This window comes from Syngnathus leptorhynchus, chromosome 18 (genome assembly GCF_054491065.1).
Source record: "Syngnathus leptorhynchus isolate UIUO chromosome 18, UIUO_Slep, whole genome shotgun sequence".
Classification (NCBI taxonomy): Eukaryota; Metazoa; Chordata; class Actinopteri; order Syngnathiformes; family Syngnathidae; genus Syngnathus; species Syngnathus leptorhynchus.
Window position 1 is genome coordinate 6,460,464 of NC_141212.1, and position 6,595 is coordinate 6,467,058.

The following is a 6,595-nucleotide window of genomic DNA, read 5'->3' on the forward strand; positions in this document are numbered from 1 at the left end:
CTTCCACACGGTCACTGATGAACAATATTTTTTTTAATAGACGTCCACAGCCACCAAGCAGCAACCGATGCTATAAAATTGATCTTATAACTTAACTTCAGCAGCTGTTGGCTCAGTGGGCCTGATGCGCGTGCGTCTGTGCGTGTTTGTGCGTGGATCGATGCTCATTAACTTTTCTTTGCCAGAATTTTCTCAAGTGCTGCCCGAGATCACACGGAAGCCAAGTCTTTCCAAAATTTCCCGTTCACTTTTATTTTGAAATGAACCGCAACGAGTTTTTTTCTCTCATTCAAATATATTTATTTATTTTTCAAGGGATACTTTCCAGCTATGTGGGGGAAAGCAAATGCAATCGTGAGATTTAAAATTATAATGCTAACTTTTTATTGACATCTTATGTTCTTTATCGTGGTTGTAGTTTGCAGTGATGTAAAACTGCAGAGAAACACAAGTCCTTATATTTCAGTCAAGTTCAATGTTACTGAGCATCTCTGGCAAAGTGATTATCAAAACAGAGCTCTTGTGCAACACAATAGTTGGTAGTAAGATTTTATAATAACACATTTCCACTTTATTGATTTACGCAGAGAACTTGCTCGGAAATGCAATAAATTGAAACATATGGCGATGCTAATGTCATTTTAATTGCAAGTGATCCGACATAAGGCATAACAGATTTATGAGCTAGCAAACGAACTTTGTTCAGGACTGAAATTAAATTGATTTTTTTTTTTACGTTTGAAATTTAGAATTGTCAATATAGTTTGTGGGAAGTCTTTACATTTTCTTCTGTTGTTCACGTCCCAACCAGCAGAGTGCGCCACTTTGGCAGTGCAACCTGGGGGGAAGATCAACCTGGTGCAAAATTCAAAATCCTCACTCACACATCCATGAACACACGCGCACACACACCCGCTGCGATTTTACACATGTAAGCAGGTTCTGGAGCTTTAGTTGTGTACGTTTTGTAATATCTGTGCATTGTGTATCTTGAATTAGCAAAATGAAGCAGGAGTCTATAGGGGGCATAACTTGATCTTGCCACTTTGTCTTTAGAAATGTTTAAGCCCAGAAAGAGCTGATAGTCCAAATATATACATTGATATTAAGAGTATTGATACATGACCACATGAATATGTCCTGAAATGATGTTCTTCACAACTGACCTTGAGTAGAAACCAAATGAGCTCAATATTGTTTCTTTTTTCTCCACCCTCTTTGATCACTGTGCTGTCAACATAGATTGATCAAGTTAAAAAGTTGTAATTGTAGAGAAACATTATCATTTGCGATATCATGGTAGACATGACATGGTAGATTCACATGTCAAAAGTCAAGTCAAAGTCTGCTTTATTGTCAACTTCTTCACGTCAAGACACACAAAGAGATCGAGATTGCATTTCCGACTATCCCACGGTGACAAGACATATTTACATATTATATGTTGTTCGTCACCTAAATGTTGTACAGAGGCTGATATGTACCAAAGTCAAATTCCTTGTTTGGCATGCTCAAACATGGCCAATAAAAATTGGGAATTCTTGAATCTTGAATCTTGACATGGATTATGCGGTTTTACTATTTATTTTCAGTACCGTGCCAGCTGGACATGATGCAAGGTTGAAACAGGAAACATTTGACACACATTCAAATCCTTGGACAATTTTTAGTGTAGAACTGAGTATGTCGTGAACGCCCCACCAGAAAAAGAGAACTTCAAACAGGATGGCCGGTGGCAAGATTCAAACACGGAACCTCAAACTGTGAGCCAGACATGCTCACCTCTAGATCACTTGAATGCCAATCTCAATTCTACAGTGTGTATTTCTTTTCCTATATTTTCAAATCAGAGGTGAGCAATTAATTTTGAGAAACTGAAATAAGCCCTCCAAAGTAGGCCCATAGCACCTCCAAAGATTTTATGTACATATTTAGTTTCAGCCAATCATTTGTAAGATGACGTATATTTATTTTACCTGCAGCCAACAGTCAGAAAATAAATAATGAGTCATGTACAGCACTCCAATCAAAACTTTTGGGTGACTTTAAAGTATATTAGATGCTGCACTGCTTGTTTAAGTGGACTCTGAGGACTCTTAGGAGGCCCTTAAGTAGCCTCTGTGGGTACATTTAGCTCAGGAGAGCTTAATTAAAAAGGCACTGGGCCCAAAATAATCTGCCCATCCCACAATACCATTGGCTACTGTGCTAATTAACAAATATTGCGCAACAAATACAGATAAACAAAGAATGAATAAAAGCTAGAAGAGTATCCAAGAGCGGTGTTGGTCAACTGCAACTCACCTTTTCAGTTTTCCAGTTGCTGTTTTTTATTTATTGACTTTGGTTAAGTCAGTGCACCGCCGTATAAACCTGTTTACTGCGTAACAACCTCCGTGGATACTTGCTTGTGCGCACGCCAACTCACCTGAGATCACAGAGCTGCTGTTTCATGGCAAGACAAACAGCCACATTACAGCCACAAAACAAGTCGACATGGATCAGTGCGTATAAGGAGGTGGCTTTTTGAGCTGAGGAAGTCTGTGTTGTTACCTGTGCGCTTTACTTGCCTGTTCCCGTGTAATTACCTGGGAAGTCTCCCGATGTGGAACCTTTGCCGTTCTCACAATGAACCCATTTACTGCTGCAAACCATCAAACATCTGACAAACACACACTGATGGTTTGCGCGCACACACACACATCGACGCACACACACACACACATTGGCACAGGCCTGGAGTTGGTATACACACACATACACACAAACCATTTCAAACGGATGCAGGGAAATAAACAGAGACGAGAGCACACAACCCCTTCAACCCGCTGGGAATTTTACTATTCTGCGCTTCTCTCATCCCCCCTTCACACTCACACACACACACACACACACACACACACACACACACACACACACACACACACACACACACACACACACACACACACACACACACACACACACACACACACACACATACACTCTCTTTTTCTCTCTCTCTTCATCTCTTCCTCTGCTCCTTTGTCTCCCTGATTATGCAGTCGATCCCGGGGTGCCCTACTCACTGAGATCATCCACCTGTCAATCTAAAGCACGCGTTCGACACACATCGACTTTTTTTTTTTTTACTGCACACACTCTTCCACCAGTGATATTGATACAGAGGAAATATTAATGACTTCACTCACCTGCAATACACTCTTGTATCTTGCATTTCCAAACAGAGCTATATGCAATTCATCAAGGCACTCTTGGAGGAAATAAAAAAAAAAATAACGTGGTGAAATAACGGCAAATATGATATGTCAAAGGGAGTCACATCAAGTGGTAGAAATGCAAGATGGCGGGGAATTTTGGCACATCTTTACAAGATGTTTTGCTGTTTTTAAGCGCCTTGCCATACGCATGGTGCAATTCTGGATCTGATTTTTGTACAAGATAGAAAGAGGGGAAACAACTATGCACAGTGTATAAATATATGACGCTCTCCTTGGTAATACCTTTTGATATGCACGCATAGTGGATAATACATGCATAATTAAATGTATCTATATTTTAACATGTCTTTGCTTAAACTACAGACAGTGACAGCATGTTGCCCTACATACATAAAAAAAAATTATACATGAAAAAAGAAAATCAGTCTGAGTAGAATTGCTGTGTTTGCATTACAAAAAGTACAAGGATGAAGTGTAAAATGACTTTATTGCTTGGTTAGGGTTAGGATAAAGATTTTGGTTGCACCTTTGCTGAAAAGATTGGCAGTAGACTTGCTTGGGGTGTGTCTGAGATTCCATAGTGTACGTGCTTCACCATGTGCTTCCAATTTAGGTTGTTGCATTCTGTTAATCTACCACTAGTTGACAGTAAATTCGACACACTGTCCCCTAAAATATATCAATGATTGATGGGTGGATGGATGTATGAATGGATGCATGGATGGATGGATGGATGGATGGATGGATGGATGGATGGATAGATGGATGGATGGATAGATGGATTTGGATGGATGGATAGCTCATTTCATTTCTCATACAGCCTCACTCCATCACTCTCTGATATCAAGAGCCTGAGCCTCATGTGCACTGATGGTGGAGGTTACCATGACAACGGTGTGGTCTTGTGGCCCTGGATGTGCCCGCACACACCGGCGCACTCACTCTTCCCCTCTCCCTCGATCTCTTCCCGCCACTTCATGCATACATATTCCGAGCTACAGGTGCCCCCAAAAGTATCCTTCCTGAGTTTGATTGACATGCTCAAGGGGCAGTGGATCACAATTAGTGATGTGGCTAATTTCCCACAATGCCCTGCAGCCACTGGGCAACCGCTGCGCCCGATGCCAGTTCATCAATATTTATGAGTGGTTGGATGAATATGCAGAGCAAAAAGTGGCTATATGCAGGTGAAGGAACACGATCCAATCAGCAGTGACTGTATGCCCATGGTGGGAGGGGTGGTAGAAGTCAACTTTATTCATACAACTTGCTTATTATTATTAGCACGTTCAAATTCAAATCAAGAATCAGGAATAGGTTGTTAGCACGACTGACTCTGTTCTGAGGTTCTTGGGTGGCCGTCTTCTTCCTGCCTACCCGTGTGGAGTCTGGATATGCCCTACATATTTTTGTTTGTGTAGATGCATTTTTCAGATGAGAGACTAATGAGGATAACGCTATAGAAAATAATTGACTGGAGGGATTTACTGTGAATTAAGGCTAATATAGATCAAATCTAGCCATTGTCTCCTTTGGATTCATTTAATATGTTGTAATCCGTTTACAATAAAATGCTGGACAACAAAACAAGATGAAGAAAATGATACGGTAATTGTTTAATCCCGTTAATATCTTGAACACGTGCTGTTATGTCATGGGTTTGAATATGAAATATTTCGCAGCATGTCATTTTGCTCTAAAATAGATCCCATATATTGTACGAAAATGATGGAACGTTTTTTAAAGCTTTTTTGGTATCTGTATTTGTTTGTTGTTTGTATTTGTAACTGAAAACCATCCTTCTCCATTGAAACGAATAAAATTCCTTTAATCTGTTATAGCCTCATTAAAAAACTGCCAAACATAATATATTAATATTAAAAACTTTCTAATATTGGACTTTAAACTTTAAATAAAATCAAACACGATTAAAAGGAAACAGTTGTAGTAATAGTGATAACTTTTATGGATATAAAATAAGTGTTGGTAATTTAATGTCTTGTTTGTTGAAAATAATCGTGAAAATTCAACTTTGCAGTGTAACCTTGTATGCACGCACACACACACGCACACACACACACACACACACACACACACACACACACACACACACACACACACACACACACACACACACACACACACACACACACACACACACACACACACACACACACTGAGAGACGAGCAAAAAAAAAAACAAAGTGGACAGATCAGAGCAGAGACATAATCAAGTCTGAGTTCTGAAGGAAAAGCATTTCGCTCCTTCCTTCCAATCCTTCTTACCCCTCTCATCTCCATAGCATCTCAACACTACACTTGCACTTCCAGAACTTGTGTGTATATGAAGCCAAGTGTCTGGTGGTACTGGTAGAAACAGTTCAGGCTCGCTGGAAATAAACCGACAGCCAGTGCTGTGGGTACAGTGCTCTTACTCAGTGGTGGGGCTACGGTGCAGAGTTCAGCTAAACCAGAAGGTTTAATACTAGACGTGTGTGCGTGTATTTGCGTGAGTGTAGGTGTGTGGGGGGTGTTATTGAGAAGCACAGCTTTCCCCAGAGAGATCCTCCATTAATTGTGAAGTGAAGGAGCCTGAGGGCGACACCAGGGACCTCCATTAAACACAGACAGCCAACTGACAACCTCACTCTCTCCCCACTTTCTTTCTCCCTCCCCTCCCCTCATTTATCCTCTAAAATTCAAATTCACATTCAAATTTAAACAAGGTTCATTGGCATGAAAGGAGCAACCTAATGATGGCAAAGTAAATGCGTGGCACACAAAAGAAAATAAGTTGTGTTGATTCTGGGAGGCTGCAAACAAAGAAAGCGTCACCTAAATGCAGCTTGCTTTTCATATCTGAAGGCAACTGTTAAACATGTTTGGATTCTAATTCAAGCTCGTCGGTTTCATCTGTTTGATTTATTAATTTCCTCTGCCAGATGAGCTGCAGACTTTGCAACTTTCCCAATTAGACTTTGGAAATATCTCATGACACTCTATCTTCCTTTTTATCGCTAACATTTGTTTCACACCCTGAATGATGAGCCTCATTATAGATACACTTGAGCTCCAATGAGGCAAGTTGGGACTTACTAATGGTGTCACTTCTGTCCTTGGAGGCTACCAGCAGTATAGGTTTTGCTGTAATTATCACACTAGCTTGCTTCCAATATTGTGCCTCTGGATGGTTCATTCCCAGCAGGATGTGCCCAGGCTCTGCATAATCCCAGATTTAGATTATCGCCAAAACAAAAAGGGCTCTCACCATGTAAATTGTTCGCAGTGCAGCATTTTTTATCATTTGAGAAGAAATGAATGATTAGGTGTCAAGCTTCTGTGTGAGAAAGTGAGTGAGAGAAAGTAATGGTCCC